This window comes from Microtus oregoni, unplaced genomic scaffold, assembly GCF_018167655.1.
Source record: "Microtus oregoni isolate MIOR12 unplaced genomic scaffold, Mior012 000013F_ref0000133, whole genome shotgun sequence".
In the NCBI taxonomy this organism is placed as follows: domain Eukaryota; kingdom Metazoa; phylum Chordata; class Mammalia; order Rodentia; family Cricetidae; genus Microtus; species Microtus oregoni.
Genome location: NW_024543072.1, coordinates 46,570,358 through 46,590,464, shown reverse-complemented (window position 1 = coordinate 46,590,464; position 20,107 = coordinate 46,570,358). Strand labels below are relative to the sequence as shown.

The following is a 20,107-nucleotide window of genomic DNA, read 5'->3' as shown; positions in this document are numbered from 1 at the left end:
GTTGTTAGTTTGTTTTTGTTGTTGTTTTGAAACAAGGTCTCTCTATATGGCAGTGGCAATTTCAGAACTCTCTGTGTAGATCAGGCTCACCACAAACTCACAGAGATCTGCCAACCTCTGTCTCCCAAGTGCTGGGACTAAAGGCGTGTACCACCATGCCAGGCAATAGCTAACATTTAATCTACAGCTCAATTTAACAAAGCCCAGGTCCTAGCAAATGACCCAAAGACAATCTACTGTGGATTTGAATGAATAAATGAATGAATGAATGTCAAGGGAATAAGGCAGTGTTTTCCCACCGCTAGAAGGGGTTCTGCTACGGAGCTCACCTAGAAGCACAAACCTGAGCTCCAGGAGTTGCTACAGAATCAATTAACCCGGCTTTTGTGCTCACTCAGCTGCCCACCTAGTCAGTGAAAAGTAATGTTTCAGTTCAAGATTTATGTTTGATCTGCAGACACACCACCAACAAAAACAAGCCATTCCCCACTGTGATGTAATAATATTAACATTCACACGCTTCCCAGTTTAATAGAGCAATTTGAATGTTTTACCAAGTGCACTGAGTCATCTACCTACTCAGCAAGGAGATGCTGAATTGCTACCATTTCTATTTAGTCTTCTCCTCTGGCGGCTAATCTTAGTATGATTGGTCTGCTGATCCTCCAAGAACTCTGAGTTCTATCAGTCTTTTGAGCTAACAAAGTTACAGGCCAAGTTAATAAGATGTAAAAATGAGAAGCCAGATTCCCAGTGCTACCTAATGGTCCCCAAACTCTCTTCCTCTCCTGACAGCCAGTAACCCATCTGTCCAAGCAGTGCAAAAAATGGACCTTGCCTCTGCAAACTCTCCCTTCCATCACAACTCTTAGTGCAACCAATATACACATAACTCTCCACACACGCCACTCACATATACTATACGCACACCATACATACACACACACACTACACATATACACAGCATACACACACACACACACACCACAGCACACACACACCACAGGTACACACACACATACATACACATACCACAAACTCACACACCACACACATACACATACCACACACAAAACTCTACACACACGCCACCCACATATACTATACGCACACCATACATACACATACACACACTACACATATACACAGCACACACACAGCACAGTAAACACACACCACAGGTACACACACACATACATACACATACCACAAACTCACACTACACACACACCACACACATACACATACCACACACATCATACGCATGCACACACATACATACACACACCCCACAGGCACACATGCACACATATACACAATACACACACACACATAAATATATATATATATATATATGCCACACACACAATTTCTTCACACTTGATAAAAGGAATAAAAAGATACCTATGTCAAATTTAACACTCATCTGGCAACCCAGTAGCCATGAATGGTTTTCCAGAGACCTCACAGACTGCCTTAAATGTTCTTGTCTGTCTTTCCTCATTCCCACAAAAGTCATGGTGCTTCAAAAGGAACAGCGAGTTATTAAAAACCACTTATTAAAGCTATCAAAGCAACCCAAGATGGTGTATTCTGTCTGAAAGGGAAACATGTCTGTGTATTTCTACATGCGCTTGCAGTGGGCTAGCAGATGCACACACTGCACGAAGTGGATGGAGTGGAGCCTGACATGGGACTCCTGGGGCTGGATTCAAAAGAAAGAAAATATTACCTAAGGGATGCTCTGAGATTTTCATGTTAAAAGCTACCCGATAAATGTATATCCATTCAGTTACAGGAAATACCATCTAAGTATATATTTAATTTTTCCCACTTACTTTAGACACATAAAATGTAATGACCAGAAAATTAGTTGCACACAAAGATTCAACTCTATGGAGAAATAGGGGCATAGGGACAAAGAAAGAGGAGAAAGACCCATTTACTGTGTCATATGCATCCAAAATTGGACCAAAGCCTCTGTGTTTCCCTTACTCCCCACACATGCAGCTGGCTCCTTGAAAGAGGAGCACCATGAAAAGAGGTCAGAACGAGGCTCAGGTACTTCCTGAATAGCCCTTTAATGAAGCAAGCATTGGAAAAGGCATCCTGGACGTATTTCCTGTATTGTGGAGGTGTCTTCAGGCCACATGAAAGTGGGCAGTGCCAGCTCATCGAATCCTCTCCCCATTGTTACCTTCCTTGCCATTCAACAAGCAACCTGACCACACCTTCACGCAGAAATCATACTTCCCAACGAGCAATACTTGATCACACAGATCAGGGTCGATTTTCCTTCTCTGGCACTGACATTAACTCCTGGTCCTTGCTTGAATCCTTTGTTTGTGACATTTAAGATCCAAAAAAGGGGGGGGGGTCCCCAAATGGTGAGTGCATGACCTGACTGAAAAGTAGAAACCCAAGCTGGAGCTGCCATGCACTTCCTTCCCGTGTGTACACACGGTGCCTCTTTGGCCAATCACATGAGTCTGTTCAAGGAAAAATGTGGTTAGTTTTTAACTTGATTAATCATGGGGGGTTTTTTAGGTGAAAAAGAAAATGTAGATTTCATTCTCACACATAATATAAAACTATCATGTGAGAGATTCTCTCATAGGGTCGTGTGTTTCCTGATACTTGAACCTAAAGTGACTTGGCAAAGACGCAAATCAGTGAAAACGGGAGAAAGGTGTGGCTTGCCAGTCATTCTAGAAGCACTTCCTTAGTCATCAACAGACACACAAAGACCTACAGAGCAGAAGAGATGGTCAGCCACCATTTTCACTCCTACACCGACTTTCTCTTTTTGACTACAAAATGTCACTGGCTTCTGCTAGTGCTGGGGACTGAACCTGTGTATCCTATATGCTAATCAGGCACTCCACCACTGACCTACATCCCTAGCTCCCCCCAACACACACACACACTTTTACTTCCTTGAAGGAGCTAGCATATCACCTTCCAGGGAAAGAGGCCCAATGGCCATGGGGGCAGGAATCAATAGAGGAAAGGACAGCAGCTCCCAAGTAGTTCTCCTGTGGTTTCTACAGAATTTTTGGAAGTCATAATTTCTGAGTAAACCAGGTTCCCTAGCAACCAAATGCTCAGTTGAATTTTCTTCCCCATCCTGCCACCCAGTCCCCCTTAGCTGCAGTTGCTGATGGAAATATCAGTAAAAAGGATGGAGGAGTAGACCTGGGAACTTGAGAAGATAACACATCTATCTGTACCACCAAGCCTAAGGAAGGATTATCAGTGCTCTTTCTGCTTTATAAAAACTTCAATAGCTAAGACAAAAGATGAGGGAATGCGTCTGAGTTACCATTATAAATCTGAATATGTAGGTCCTTTAAGAAGCAAGAAACCATCACAGGTGCTAAAATTTGACAAGCTGGAGAGAGACCCAGGTAGGGCTTGTACCTCCCAGGTTTGGAAGTTCACGGTAGCCCTGGGGACACAAACTAGGGATGGCTTCATCTTTAAGAACAAGAACTTGGACACAGAGACAGGTTTCCCACTGAATCAAATCCACTCGCACCAATGAATACATGGAAGTCAGAGTTAGGAAACAGCCACTTGGCAGTTCTGCCATGATGTCAAAATTCACTCGCTCTAACAAACAACTGCACCCCAGAGACTGGGGGATTTCACTGTCTAAAATTTTAGGAGGTAGGAATTTGGTCTTTCTGGGATGGTTCTCCATCAAACAAAAAGGAACAGGGGAGAAGCTGAAGCTCTCAACAAAAAGAAACAGCGGAAGTCAGAAGGCTCTGGAAGAGAAACTGAGAATGTGGATTTGGGGGCCAGATAAACCTATGTTAAAACTCCACCACGGACTTCCTGTGTGACTTCAGACTGATACCCTCTTGGGCATCCATTTATTAATCCGTAAAGGGAAGCCATGTCTAGTTTTCCATAGGGCTGCTTTCCAAGCTAACTGGCATATAACGTGCTTAGTAAGAGCTTGCTTTGAAAATTTGCTATTGTCAGGAAATTTGCTACTGCCTGCCTATAATCCCAGTCTTTGGGAGGTGGATTAATAGTTCAAGGCCAGACTTTGCTACATAGTGAATTTGAGACCAGCCTGAGGTAGATGAGATGCTGACTAGTCAAGACGAAGAAAGGAAAAAAGGGGGGAAAGAAAGGGAGGGAAAGGGCTGGAGAGATGGCTCAGTGGTTAAGAGCATTGCCTGCTCTTCCAAAGGTCCTGAGTTCAATTCCCAGCAACCACATGGTGGCTCACAACCATCTGTAAAGAGGTCTGGTGCCCTCTTCCGGCCTGCAGACATGCACACAGACAGAATATTGTATACATAATAAATAAATAAATATTAAAAAAAAAAGAAAGGGAGGGAAGGAGAGAGAGGAAGATTTATTCTCCCTTAATAAAGTTTTAAATGGTCATGATAATAATCTAATTAAGTAGTGCAGTTCCTTTTGCTTGGTATGGAAGAACTGGCCAGTCTACATACACTGCACCGGGTGATAACACAGTCGCTTGTGTGCACACACTATGTGAGAACATATTTCCTTCTGCTCGACACAGACACCAAACGCAATTTTTGCCTTCAGTTTTTCATTCAACTGAGACTTTATTGCTATGACATAAGAAGAGCCAAGGCTTCATACCTGCAGCCACCCTCCAGCACACTGGTCTATAGCCTCTGTGTCTATATTCAGGCCATGGCTGTTTGGCTCTTCTTTTGCAATGAAATAACCAAGAACGCATGTAGATTTTAAAGTATGAATGCAAATGAACATCTGTATGCCTATCTCTGGACCATGAAATTTCCACATGCCCGTTCCCAAGCACAACCAGTCCTCAGCCTGAAGAATCTATAGCCCTCACATTCTATCACCATTTCCTTGCTTCTTTGAATAGACGTTCCTACGAGCAAGTCTCTCATTATACCAAAAGGTGCTTTACTGAACATTTTTGAACATCAGATAAATAGAGCTCTACTATATTGCTGTCCCATCTTGCTTCCCCCTCAGACACGATAACTTTAAAAGCAAGCAGGCTTGAGGGAAGGCAAGGCAGAAGGGTACCACGGGGTGATTTACCAATGTGTAGGTTATACTCGATTCTGTCTGTGAGAATGCAATCTGCCTTACTCAGTATACTGTAGGAAGATGCATTGGGCATCTCAGGAGTTCTGTATCCTGAACAGCACTGCTCTGGGCATCCTTGTACATGTTTAAGAGTTTCTCAGTGGGAAATCAGCCCGGCTCGTATAAAAACAACTGAAGCTTCTGCTCCCAGTCTTGCCGCACAGTCTAGGGGGACCCCATTCTGCTATCCTGATGGCTAAGGACATGATGTGTTCCAAGCCATCCTTCCACAGCCAATGCACCAATTTAGTATCACCAGCACCATAAGCATGGCCCCTCTGTTTCATGTCTTTGCCCAACACTTGACATTAACAGATTTGCCAAGTATGAGATGGTATTGAACCATGAACAGTTTTAATATTAAAAGATATTCTACAACCACTATGATTAAACAGAAAGGTACTGGAGCATGAAGGGACAGAACTGAATAGAAACTGTAGAAATACAACTGATTATTTATGGAAATTAATTCTCTAATTGGGGCCTATCTAAATTCATTGAGCAAAATGGACTATTTTAAGCAGGGGCTTGCAATACCCAGATAAGCATGCTGAAAGAAGAGGAAACTGGATTCAGTCTCCACACCATCCACTAAGATAAACTCAGAGTTGAAATGTTAATGAGGAAATTGCACAACTACTAAAAGACAATATAGGTGAATCTCTCTATGACCAGGCTCTCCAAAACAGCAGCTACTAACCACACAGGGCTACTGAGTACCTGGGAAGTGAATATTATTTGACTTACTCTTAACTAAATGAAATTTAAGTTCAAACACTCATACTTCATTCAGTGATTAGGAAATGCTTAGGTACACTTGGGACATGGTTATATGAAATCTCTCTTTTTTAACTGCAAATCTGTGAAACCTAAAGACAGGTAAGAACTTACAACGGAAGCTTAGTGCCCAAGTTGAGATATATTAAAACACTGGCATGAACAGGTGCTCCGACGTTAAGGTCACTTACTGCTGTGGCAGAGATCCTAACTCAGTTCCTAGCACCAACATGGTGGCTAACAGCTGCCTGTAATTCCAGTTCCAGGGGCCGAACACTCCTTTCGGCCCCAAGAGCTGCTGCTCCCAGGGTGCATGTAAATACACATGCACACATACATCCACAAAATTCTTTTCAGTCTTGTTTCTTAAGTTAAAACATACAGAAATCATTAAAAATTTTAGTACGGGGGTGAATGTGATCAAAATACATTCTACATATGTATGAAATACAATGTAACATTATTTTTGAATAATATGCACTAATAAAAATTCAAATACCAATAACTTTTAAATATTGATTACTTAAAATAACATTTTTGAGTTAAAAATATATTATTACAATTAATTTCATCTATATATTTATGATAGCTACTAACAAATCATATGCATGGTTTATTTTATATTATTATAAAGTATTACTCTAACACCTGGAAAATGAGGATAGTTTTTCCAAAGTATGACTCAAAAACACAAAGCAATAAAAAAGACAAAATTCATTTATATAATGAATAGTGCAATCAGTGAAAATGACAAATGGTAAACTCAAAAAAAGTTCATAAACATTAGGAATCATATCTCCAATATAACATAAAGAGGGAAATATTAAGAGATGATTCATGGGCAGGAGGGACAATTGAGGCAGGATCACAAGAAGAGGTGTTCAAGCCAGCTCATTATAAGAAAGACACAAAGTGGGCTGGGATGAAGTCCAGCTGGGATAGTGTTCACCTAGAATTCATAAAGCCATAGGTTTGATCACCAGCACCACCCAAACTGGGCATGATGGTGCAAGAGCACTTGGAAAGTGAAGGAAGATCAAAAGTTCAAGGCCATCCTCACATAAGAGGGGGGTACTGAATTACATTACGTATATAATCATCTCTCACTATTTAGATAACAAGAAATACTAAGGTTTCACAGTATATCTATGGTTACATGGGATATATAAACACTCCATACTTATATGTAGAAACTATGCATAGAAACTTCCAGAAATATGTAACTCATGTTTTAAATAACTTTACTTACAATAATGTGGTCATTGCTTCATTTTAACCTTGTACTATGCCTAATTTATAAAGTAAGATTTATCAGAGGTATAGGGAAAAATCCATTGGGGATCTTGTAGCATTTCTGAGGGCGACAGGGAACTACTCTACTGAGCAAACGGCACGGTATTTATCCTTTGGCCCGGTGATGCTACTTCTTAGAACCTATCATAAAGAAAGGCCATGGAGAAAACTAGCAAACACTCAAAAGGCCGTTGTAGCCCCTGTACACTCAAGTCTTCTGCTTGATTTTCAACTAATTCTCCATCAACAAAAGCAAACAAGTTCCCACTACAATGAAGTGAAGACTAGAAGCAGCCATACGTTCAGATGAGTAACCGGGATACTTTAACACAGCAGAGTCACAGTTGTAAGATGCTACAAAGTGTAAAAAGGAATGTATGGAACTACAGGAAGCTATTGTTTTTCTAAGAAGAAAAAAGTCAAAAGTTGTATTACTAAAATAATATAATAAATATGCACTAAACATATACATATGTGCATATTAATTAGTGTCTTCCATACATGCACATGTGTTTATATCCACATCTCAATAGGTATGTACATATATATAAACCTTCATAATTCTGCCCACTGGAAAAAACAAGCAAGGTAGCAAGAAGTCTTAATATCCAGGCTTGGTGTGGAAATACCATTTCTCACTAATAAAGATCAAGGTTGGAAAAATGCAACATAAATCTGAAATACCTTGTTGAAACAGAAAGCAATGAATCTGTCAATGACTTCCTACTCTTGTCAAGCAGATTCAGAAACCAACTTAAAGACTCTCCCACTGGAAAAAACGTAAAAAGAACTTCAAAAGAAATAGCCATCTGGAGGCTGAAGCAGGAAGATTGCCAATTGGAGGCCAGCCTGGTCTAAAATCAAGACCCTGTCAAGAAAAAAAAATGTACAAAAATCAATAAATAATCACGGGGGTTTAAATACAAACTGCATTAAAACCCATGTGTTCATAATGGTATTTACATAAACAATACAATAAAAGTCTACACTGGTCTCGATTGGAGGATATTAGAAAAATCAACTCAATTATTTTGAACATTAATTAACAGAGGGAAGGAAACAAATTAATAATTGTACTAAATGACATATACCTCAAAGTAACCAAATGGTTGATATGTTTAATGAGAGAAAAGTTCCGGCTAGGAAGTTCAGATAAAAAGCGAGCAAGGGTAGATAGAAGGCTATCCTGATTTTATAACCTGTTCTGCAATGGCAGTGACCCTCAGCAGCTTGAAGGGACTGGGAATAATTCTACTGTGGAAGGAACAGGTTGACAACAGCAAAGCCCACCGAGTCATCCATTAGAGCTTGTATTAGTCTCAGTACCTCACTTACTACCCACCAGACCTCAGTCAAGGTCCTTTCTCCTAACTCCTCCCCCAAAGAAGAGGGTGTCTGTGACCACATGTACCGGGACGGGTACCACACTCCATGTGAGGAGCGAGCAGTGTGCAGGAAAAACAGGAAAATGTGAAGACAAAACCAGGAGAGCCACAGAATGCAGAAACCTCACAGGACACGCTGCTGTCTCTTCAGCAAACAAGCTCTAGGGAAAGAGAATGAGGAAGGGATGCAGATAAAGAGAGAGGAAGCCTATCTACAAAAACAGACGCATCCCTCAGCTGTGAACATCGCTTGGATCCTGCGTGTCACAAAGGAAATCACTATAAAACAGAAAGAGGCAATCAAGAGAATCTGCTCTTGGGATAGCTGATAAAAAAAGACTTGCTGTTGAAACAAGTTTAGGCTTGATAGTATTATGGTTATATGAAAAAAATGGTCCTTATCTTTTAGAAATTGTAACCCAGTAGGTCAAACAAGACGATAACCATGTGTGTAATTATGCTTCAAAAAGAAATACAGGTAGGGAGAACAGGCAGAGAAGAGGGCACCATTGGCGAGGAGTAAATTGTTAAAAACCTGACAATGGAGTCAGAGAAATTAATTCTGGTCTCGTAGCCACTATTTGTTACCCACAGACTTTGGTAAAGGTCCTAAGCATGATATGTCTCCATTTTCCTATTTATAAAGTAGAAGGAAGGGTAAGTGCTACAGTTAGCTATTGCAAACACTGAAGAAGAGAATGTATACAATGCACTCTTACAGTACCTGAAAGCAAGATAAATACTCAGTACACATTAGCTTCAATTAATACAAGTAGTGCTGTTGTAAGTCAAGATCCCAAGCTAGAAGTGGAGGAAGCTGAAGAGAGTGTGTAAATTAAACCCTTCCCACTTTATCGGGACGCATTACCCACCTCTACCTCCCGTCTCTCTGCAACCAGTCTCTCTGTAGGGACTGCAAACAGGAACATCAGACTCTTGGTGGCCTTCCCTACTTACACTACAAATCTTTAATGACATGGCTTCTCACCCTCCACTTCTGCAGAAAAGAGACAATGTTGTAACTGTGTGGTTAGCCGTAATGGCTATTCATCAGCAGGATGTATTTTTATCCTCTTACAAATCAATACACACACTCGGAAATTCAAAATGATTGAACATTGTGCTGTTTCATCCTCCTTCCAAAACACAGCTCCAATTTGTTACCCCCTCACCAGGTTCTGGCGTAAGTTACGCAGTGCTAAACTGAGATTTTTGAACAACAAACGAACACGAACTTTAAGCTTTGAATGAGGCATACCCTAGCACATAACCATGGCAAGTTGCCAGCGCTTTTGAAGAGTGAGGAAATACTTGATATTCTTCAATGAAGTAGATATTCCCAGCTCTCTTTAATAAGAGTCATCACAAATCCTGAGTAAAGTTCATACATCTTATTTTACTTCTTCATGAAAGAATTCTGACCAAACACCACCGCGGGATCTTTTCTTTCCCCTCTCTTGCCTAGTCTGCTTGCCTTTTTGAGAACCTCCATTATGTAATTTTCTTCTCTGTCCTTTCTATCACACATCTTGAAGGCTGGAGTTTCCCAGAACCCATTGTTCTGTTTTCTCCCAGATGTTTTCCCATTTCTCATTACATATGAGAGGGCAATCTCCTACCAAATCTCAAAAGCACTACCACATTTCATCCATCCATCCATCCATCCATCCATCCACATATCTACTCAACAAACATGGGCTGTATACCCTATGGAGAACTTTTTTAATAGGGAAGGATCAAAGAGATGCAATCTTGCCCTTGTGTTCTTTACACTTGGGTTGAGGAGTAGTATTAATGTTAATCCAAAAATCATAAAAATAAACATGCAGTTGCAATGCTGAGATGACATACAAGGGAGGAGTTGCATGGCATGGTAAGAAGGTAGAAGAGAGGGATTTAACCTTGCCGTGGAAATTACAAAATGATTCCCTAAGAAATGATGACTGAGCTGAGAACAAACCTGTAATTCTATCCCAACTGCTCTTCTGAAAGCCAGGCCAGAGTTTCAGCTGCCTATTAGGCCTCTCCATCCAAGAGAACAGACATACCTAAAACAGTAGATTTTAAACTGACGCGGTAACTTTTCCCCTCAATGCTTAGATTTTCATCTCAGAGAGCATGATCCATTCAGAAAATATTAGCAGTTATCCTTCATTTTCTTTCATCACCTGCCCTCCCCCCATTTTACTGGTTCCTTCTGATTCTGTTGTTGTTTTTCATCCTTCTCCTAGACCTCTTCTCCAGGCTTAGGCATTAGCTTAGCTCTCAGTACCCCTGATCAGGCTGGCATTAAAACCACAGTTCGTTAGTTCTCTCATTGTCCCCGTTAGTTTTTTCTCTACACTTAAGAAATGACCGTGCAGAAAAAGAAGTATCTTCCCTCTTTCAGAGACTCTCACTGCCGAGATGCTGGGTAAAAGTCCAAACTCTACAGTGAACTCTACAGTGAACTCTACAGTGAACTCTACAGTGAGCTCTACGCAGTTCATCAGCCTCAGTTTCCAGGCCTCCATCACCTGGACAGAGCAGCCTCACAGATCCACAGCCTCATCACAGAAGCTCTTATGCCCGCAGTGGCCTGCTTCATCTCCCCCGCTCCCTGACCTGTTTGTCCCAGAATGCCAGTCTCTGAGAGTCAATGAATGAGGAGAGTGGGAAAAATTAAAACTGATCAAACCGTAACTTACTGTCCAACCTGAGACCTTTAGTGATGGGGGCTCAAATAGCCGTGCTGAGCCAGGGGTGTGAACCAAGACTGTTCCCGGGGAACATGGGTGTCCTGTGGGCCTATCTCCCAACTCCAGTGCTTTCTTATCTCAGCTCCCAAAGCAGCTTTAGGAATTCACCACAGACCACATGTTCACGTGACAACTCTCCTGCTTGCCCGGGACCTACCCAAAGCCAGGGCTGGGCCTCTGGGTCTCTGTAGCTCCAGCATCTCCCTGGTGCCAGGCACTGAGATGACACAAATCGTCATCAACAAAAGCAAATGTTTGTTCAATACATTACTGGAGCAAATAAGAAAGATTAGTTGCCTTCACCTTGGCCAACCGCAACACTATCTTTCTCCATCCAGACTAGACTTCCTCATCTAGTTAAGAAAAATTTTAAATAGGAGCACCATTTCCATTAAAAAAAATTCCAAGCTTCACATCAATTGACAACTAGAGTTGTCAATTAACCAATAACTATTTATACAACATAATCAACTCTTCTGGCTTGGTAGGCAAGACAGGAGAGCATATAGCTGGAACCAAGAAATTACATAAATAATGATGGGTGGGGGATACAGTTCAGTGGTCGAAAGGCTTGTCTATAACATCCTGGGTTCCATTCGCTGCAATGAAAAAAATTATCTCACCTAAAACCAAAAGTAATAATAAAATATATGCTACAGGAGTACATGAAAGGCAAAGAACGAACTAATTCTTAGAGAAGAGTGAATTCCTTAGAGCATGAAGGAGTTGAACTCAGACTTGAGACAGGGCTTCGGTCCCAAGAGAAACAGTTAAGAAGGAGGCCCAGGTCTAAGGAAGTCACAAAGGTAAGCAGATCTGCTTTGGGGGAGCTTTCTCAAAGTGCCACAAGTCTCTAGCATAGAAAACTGAGCATCTGAATCTTCAGGAGACATTAAACAACTCCAAGAGATTCCTAAATTGTGAATTCCTCCACCAAAGTACCTGTCCGGCATGCACAATGAGGTACATGTTGCTTATTCCCTTATAACCTTCCAATCCTAGCAACTGTTACGTGACTATCCCAGGAAATTACTTTTGCTAGAGCTTGCAGACAGAACTGAAGTCACCCCTTGGCATACAGGAAGCACTCTGCCTCACCTTACTCTACCCAGGCTCATGAGGAGCCGTGTGAATCTAAGGCCCCTACCACGCTGGAGACAATGAATGCAGTTCTTTTTCTTAACAACGAAGTTCAAGGAGAGGCTGTCAGGAGAGCAGCTGAGATGTGCATAGCGCCTCTCAGGCTGTTCTGAGACCCACTTCACTTTCCACTTACCTCTGAGAACAGGTACGAAAATGTCCCCACATTCCAGGGAAACAATGTACTTCTCAGGCAGAAAAAGCCGTAAGTCAGCAGTGAAGTGGAATATATGGGTTTGATGAGGACCTCAAAACACCGCACTATTTGCCACCAACAAAGAAAGCAGAGAGTGAACAGAGAGGGAATCCTCACTGACACTGCCCATGGTCTCCCAGTCACACCTCCTTCCAAAGGGCTCACTCACCGTACTCTCTGTGTCAGAGCTAACTATCAAGTCCAGCTTTCGTAAAAGGCCAGTCCTGCATTAACAGGTCAACGGCTTATGTGGCTCTGCTTTTTTTCCCCTGGGTGTGAGAATCAAACCTAGGACCTCCGACCTGCTAGAAAGGTGCCTTCCCTACCACTGGGCTGTATTTCATTTCATTCACTGATGTTAGAGTCCTCACCCAAACACCTTTCCCACGGCTCTAGTCTCCCCAATAAGCTCAATGTGGACCACAGACTTACAGGTGAAATAGACAACGGCAGGTCTTTGCTAGGAAGCCTTCGCTTGGCAAAAATGTGATAACCAGGGGCTTATCAAATGCTCATGGAGAACTGCCATGAGCTACTGATTATTATGACTACCAATTATAAAATCCCAACAAATGGGGGGAAGTATGGTTCAAGTTACAGCAATGTTTGTTTAGCCAAAAGAGAAGAAAAGATAAAGAAGATGAAATAAAATCTCTACTTGTGATTAGCAAGGAGAACCTGGTATGTAACAAAGCCTTTGAACGGGACTATCACGGGAAGCTGTCAAATGCTTTCCAAGATTTGTTGATCAAATCTTTATAAATAACAATCGTCATCAGGATATTTCCTTTCGCTACTATCCCACAAAGGACCAAACTGCTAAGTGAAGTGACACACGCAAGCCATGCTCCAGTTGTTTTGAAATGGCCTAGGAGCCTTTCACGTCTACAATATAGCAGGGTGGAGTCAAACGTAAAAACAAGTTCCAAAGTTCCCGATGCTCGAATTCCACCTATCACATGATGTATACAGTGTATGCCTGTCAGCTCCCGAATTCTGTAAACACATCTGTAGAGATGGCGGGAGGCTGTCAGACAGGCAGAGGCAGGTATGTGCTGGAAGAGCTAAGGCTTGATGGGGGTGGGAGGGGGGTGAGGAGGCGTGGGGCGAAGTAGGACGCCAGCAGAGGGGCCCTGAGGGCAGAGGGGAGGATCTGGGTTTGGAAGCCCTTGGGCAGCAGGTGGGCCAGAGAAAGTGATTTCCTGGTTAAGAGACTAGTGCATCTCATCCTCACAGGAACCTCTCTTGCAGGTGAGACAAAGTGGTGGGAGGGGCAGCCAGAGGGGGCTGGGGTGGACATCCATGAAATGGAAAAACACGGGAAAGCTCCAGGAAGAACAGGAAAGTGAAAGGGAATATTTGGCAGAGAAACTGGAGGTAAGCATGGCCAGCCCAAGAGAACAGATTTCTGAGAGAACCCCAGGATGCTGGGAGCCTGAGTGAGATCACTGCACTGGGCAGGGCTCCATATTGCTTTTTTCCGGGTTATTCTGGAGGAAGCAGCTGTGGACCAAATACACTGGGAGTCGAGAGTGCTAGAGCTCTCCCGGGACCTCGCTACCAGGAGAGATGCCAGCATAGAAGCCCCTGATTGCTGCCACTGCAGTTGAATGTCCAAGGCGACTACAGACATGAAAGGAAACCGCCAAGAGATGATAAACAGGAGGTATAGGTGTTGGCTGAGCTCCTCAGACAAAAGGGTGAAGATCATAGGAGAGGAGGATTCATCAGGTAAGGAAATGGTGGCTATTCCAAATTAAGATGACCCTAAGTTAGAGCTGCGGTTATCTGTTAAAGTATCCTGTTTTCCATATTTACTTCCCCATCAAATATGTTTCAAAAGCTCCACCCTGATAGAGAATACACAATCTTAATAAACTATCACACAGATTTATTAAAAAACTATGTCTGCATTTAATGTATTTCTCCAAGGTTTTAACACATTACAGACCTGAACTAATTAAGTTAATTCCTTTAGTTTGATTACTATCTGAGTGACTTCCAAGTGCAAAGTAGTAGTGCCCTGCCAGCTGCCACGGGGGTTTCTGAGATGAGACGACAGCCCTGCCTGCCAGCAGCCTGGTCAGGAGCTTGCGTGCAGATTAGGGAAGCTGTACTCTTTCCCAAGTGTAGGGAGCAGAGCAACTTACAACTGAGGGCATACATCTTTCCAGCTACACATTTATAGGAAAGTAAGGATCATATTAATAGCCAGTGACTGCAGACACTGCTATGCATTCATCTCCATGTTTATCCTGTCCTGGTTTACCCCCAAGCGCTCCTCTCATAATTGCATAACGGCAGCATGTCATGTTGTTTCTTACTGCAACTGTAACTCGTAAAATTAAACTTCAGAACTGAGACAGGCTGAATGATTGCCCACTTTAAAAATATGTATATGTATAATTTACACACCACTTCAGATAAGCTCTTGAATTATGAGCCCTAAAAGTCAAAACTGTCACCCTAAAATGCAGTTTTAGTATGACAGTTCTTCCTGCACAAAAGACCTATTCCTGTGTGTGCACGCTGGCGCATGCACACGCACACATGAAGTTTTCTAAACAGTATTTTGTACTGTCTGTTACAATCTACTTTTCAGATTTTATTGAGAACAATTTACTTCCCCCACACTATGAAGTGATGTTTAAAGAAGAATCATGAAATAGTTTAAAATTCGCATATTTGCTAAAAAAATATTCGTAATATAAAAATGACTTTTTTTTTTATTTTCGAGAGAGGGTTTCTCCGTAGCTTTTTTGGTTCCTGTCCTGGAACTAGCTCTTGTAGACCAGGCTGGCCTCGAACTCACAGAGATCCGTCTGCCTCTGCCTCCCGAGTGCTGGGATTAAAGGCGTGCGCCACCACCGCCCGGCTAAAAATGACTTCTACTTGGGTCAGTGACATGGCTCATCGGATAAGAGTTCAAGCTATGAAACCTGACAACCTGAGTTTGAACCCTGGAGCCCACATGGTGCAGGAAGAAAACTGACTCCTGTAAGCTGTCCTCTATCCTCTGCACACACATGGACGTGTGCTCACAAACACACAATAAACAGAAAGGTTACTGAAAATACTCTGCATACTAACGTAGAGCAGGATCAGAGAAACACCTGAACACCCACCATGTACACTGTGTGGGGTCTTCGCACCTGGATCATCTCCCATAACCCTCCACTCACTGTGGGGTGGAGTCTCCCCTGTAATCATTTCCAAAACAGTATTTTTGAAAAGATATACTTTTTCATGAAACTAAGTCTAAACCCTCCATTATCAGAGTGGATTCTTATTTACTAGCTGTCTGGGTTGCTTTGCACAGTCAATAGGTTCCTGAAACGTTGAAGGCAAATGAACTTTTTTGTGGAAATCATTTTCATGTAAAATTGCATTGTAAGGACAAACGTGCCAAGCCTCCTCTCTGACTGACAGCCAGCAGGGTGCTGCTCAGAGGGCCGGCTCAGGGGCTCCAGTTCATTCCTGAACACAGCCTCAACCCCACTACTCTCCTGAGTTCAGGGTCTCAGGGTTTAGCCACAAGGTGATCCAGAATTAAACAGTTTAAACCAGCACCCACAGCGGAAGACCTCAACAACACAGCAGGGGGAGAAATACATTCAGGATACACAAAGCAATGCCACGCCCCCTCCATACTCAATTCTAACAAGCTGAAGGAAAACAAAGCATTGTATCATAAGACAATGCAAGTGGAGCGGTTTTTTTTTTGTTTTTTTGTTTTGTTTTTTTTTTTTTTTGTTAACTCACTTTCTTCTTCCACAGTGTCCGGCTAGAACTGCCGTGCTAGTCTCTCCTTCGAGTTACCTTCAAACTAGGGCTTGAAGAAAACTTCAAAGGATACAAAAGCCCAGGCGTTTGTATCTAAATATACCTGCCACAAAAGGTGTTTATATGGCTACCAATTATAAAGATGTGTTCAAACGGAGCCCACTTAGGTTTCTCTGTATAAATCTCCCCCGCATCTCTCTGACTTAAGGGAAGCACAGGGACACTTAGCTTTTGACAACTTCGTTGATAAAGAGCATGCAGTAGAAGTGGTCGAACAAGAGCCTAGAGCAAGCCACTCAGACACAACATGGAGCAAAGCCTGCTCAGCGCCAAATCCAATACTAGACTAAAACACCTGCATCCTAGACATGGTACAAGTTGTGAACCATCTTCGTCCTCAGTGGCACGGTTGAGTCAGTCACAACAGGAACCCAATGAATGGAGTTCTTCATTTATCTCTTGAGACTCTTCAGGAGATTCAAGTCATTTCTTTGAAGTGTGTGGTGGTGGTGGTGGTGGTGGTGGTGGTGGTGGTGGTGGTGGTGGTGGTGGTGTGGTGGTGATGGTGTGTATGTGTGTGTGAGAGAGAGTGGGTGGAAGGGAGGAGAGGGAGTGGGAAGGCAAGAGGGAGAACCCAAGCACATCTGAAGGATGGAGGACAACCTCAGGGGTCATCTTCAGGAACTTTGACCCCCTCCTTTGAGACAAGATCTCATCAAACCACATTATACAATGCCCTATCAGCTCCTAGGAATCCATGCAAAATGATTACGGGAGGTAGGCTGGGGAAGAGTAAATTACTAGCCAAGAAAACAAAACTATCAGTTTTTGCTCAGCTTGGAGTGAAAACTTTTAGCCCTGAAGAAGGAAGCTGAGAACACTGAGATCCGTCTAGAATGAACTTTTTCCAGCTGGAGGATGTGGACACTCTACCGCCCACGTGGACAGAGGGCAAGTGGGGTTTAGGTTCTACCCTAGAAGGGGTGTGCATGGAGAGAGTATTTTCCACATGAGGTGAGAGCTAAGCGGCAGAGGTAACTCGGCCCTCCTGAGACAGTCTCCCCTCCAAAAGGTCCAGAGCACTTCTTGCTTTCCTAGTAGTGCGGCTCTCTGAACCTCTCTGAACCTCGTTCACACAGCGCCAAACATTAGAAGAGATTACATTTCCATACTGCCCTTCTGAGCCCCCAAGAGCTAATGCGAGCCTAGCTTCCAATGCCTTTAAATACGCCGGGTTGTTCAATCCCAGGAACCCTTCCTTCCTTGTAAGTAGGAAAACAAAAACAGATGATGGAGTCCAGATTAATTTCCAAATCCCATCAACTGGATTTCCAGCCAAACAACACAGCACATACTCAGGCGATCACATATGCCATCTGCAGAAGTATGAAAAAAGGATAGAACCCCCCCCCATCCCCACCCCCGAATCTACACCTTGGACTTAACCGAACCTTCTTAACTATCACCCAGTCCCTTCGCCCCTCCCCCCATATCTGAAGTACTCCAGGCCCACTCCACCCATGTCTGTTTCATCCTGGTACCTAATTCTACCAAACTCAGGTTATTCTCCTTGGGCAGAAAGTAAGCCCATGGCCTTGAATTGGAAGGGTGCTTTTTATAACCATGTGTGCAACCAGCTCGACAGTTCCCCACGTTTCTAAAAGGGAAAAAAAAAGTCCTGCAGGAAATCTGTGGCCAGCCAGCCCCCTCCCAATGTCTGAGTCAGAGTATAGCGTCTTCAGAGAGCTTCTGGCTGATCAGGGTGTATCACTTTCAGAGCTGCTCAGCAACTGAACTTATGGCTGTCTTCCAGCCACGCAGAACATAAGCTCTATTTTAAAACACTTTTCCCAACTCACATACGATGAAGGTATCTCATAGGTTGACAACTTCCTACTGGAAACAAATCACTTCCCTCTCAAACTGTGTTTGCTAGCTCTCAAGATTAATGCCTGTTCGGCTGTGCATATTGTTCTCTTTGGCCATGCAACTCCATTAGCGAGGAAAGGCACCCCCAAATTTCACCAGCAAGCCTGAGCCATTCATGGCCTTCAGAAGAGGAATGAATGGGCAATGAAAGCTCTTCGGCCTAGAGACTTCTCCCACACAAACATTAAATATGGGGGGATCTCTCTGGAGGGAGGGGGGCAGGGTGGATGATAAGGAAGGACATTAAGCAGCTGAGCAAAGGCAGCCCAGGAGCCGCCGCGGCACTTCTCGAACTGCCTGCAGAGGGGAGAAAAAGCTGCTCATGTAATATAACCAAGCACCCTCGGGCTGCCGCGCAAGGGCACGAATAATAAATACACCTAGGAAGGCAAACAGATTACAGAAAACAAGCCACCCCGAAAAGGTCAAAACTTCAGAAATTCCGGGGATCACATCACCCACATAAACGCACCACCAGTGGGAGCGAGAGAAGGGACTTGGAGACTTAGCAAAACATTCTAAATTTGGGTGGTTTTTTTTCCTTCCCAGCTCCTGCTTGCAAAGTAACAGTGGCTACAGGCAAAGCTAGAGAAGAGCAGGAAGGCTGAGGGCGGCGCGGGGTGCGGGTGGGAAGGGAGGGGTGTCTCACACCAGCCACCCAGGCCTCGATGTGACGAAAGTCGTCAGCAGCCTTAACCGCATCCCAGTCCCTCCACCCAGCAAGCAAGATGCCCCCCCTGCAGCTCCCCCAGCCTGGCTCCGGTCCCTTGCAGCGTGCAGCCCCGGCAGCCCCGCAGCAGCAGAGGCAGCAGCAGCAGCCCAGCCCGGGCAGAGTGCCGGCAAGCGCCAGGATCGCGGCTCCCATCCCTTCGGCAGGCACCCCACAGGCCTCCCTCCTCGCCCACCCGGGATGCCCAGCGCGCCGGCGGTGGCTCCAGCTTACCTTGGGCGCTCGCGGGGGGGGGCTGAAGGTGGCAAGCCCCCCGCCCCCCGCCCCTGGCCTCCTTGCCCGTTCTCTTCGTCCCTCTTCCACGTCCTCCTCCTCCCCACAGTGTGGCCGGGGCTCCCCCTCCTCCCAGCCGCCTGGAGTAAAAGCAGAAAGCCCCGGAGCCGGGCCCGCGTGCGTGTGTGCGGGAAGGCGGCGTGCGGCCAGCTCTCCAGTCACTGAGCGCGGCGCGCCGCTCGCAACTAAAGTGTGAAAGAAGCGGTGGCCGCGGCGGCCGCGCCACGGAACAGCCCCCCGGGAGTGGGCAGGGAGCGAGCGGGAGCTGGCAGACTCCAGCGAGGAGGGAGGGGACCTCCGCGCCCAGTCGCTCACTCGAGGGGCGGGGGCAGCCAGACACTCCCCCGCCGCCCGGCCCCTCCCCTCCCCAGCTCCCGCGCGCGTCCGGCTCTCCTCCCCCGGGGCGGGGCCTGCGGAGGGCGCGGGGCCGGGCGCGGCGATCCGGGAAGAGGGGCCCGGCGGCCGGGGCTGCGGGGAGGGAGGAGGGTAGGCAGGCTGGAGGATGTCTGTCTGCCTGTTTGTGTGCTGTAGGGAGAAGGGGAGCGAGGTGTGTGTGTGTGTATGTGTGTGTGTGTGTGTGTGTGTGTGTTGCAGGAAGGGCGGACTGCATGTCTCTGTGGCACGTGTGGGTGCAGCGGGAGGGTAGTGTGTGTGTGTGTGTGTGTGTGTGTGTGTGTGTGTAGCATGGAGGGCGAGGTGTGTCTGTCTGTGTGATTTCGCGCACACCCTTGCCGGCGGGAGGGCAGACCCA

At 44.7% G+C, this 20,107-nt stretch overlaps 1 protein-coding gene across 1 annotated transcript in view; it reads right to left on the bottom strand.

Annotated features, from left to right (window-relative positions):
- The window catches only part of CUNH1orf21 (chromosome unknown C1orf21 homolog), a 194,445-nt gene extending 174,767 nt beyond the window's left edge, over positions 1-19,678 (bottom strand). Inside the window, exon 1 of the mRNA XM_041662526.1 lies at positions 19,297-19,678. The gene's annotated coding sequence lies outside the window, so the exon portion shown is untranslated. The remainder of the gene's footprint in view (positions 1-19,296) is intronic.
- Between the last annotated feature and the right edge of the window lie 429 nt (positions 19,679-20,107).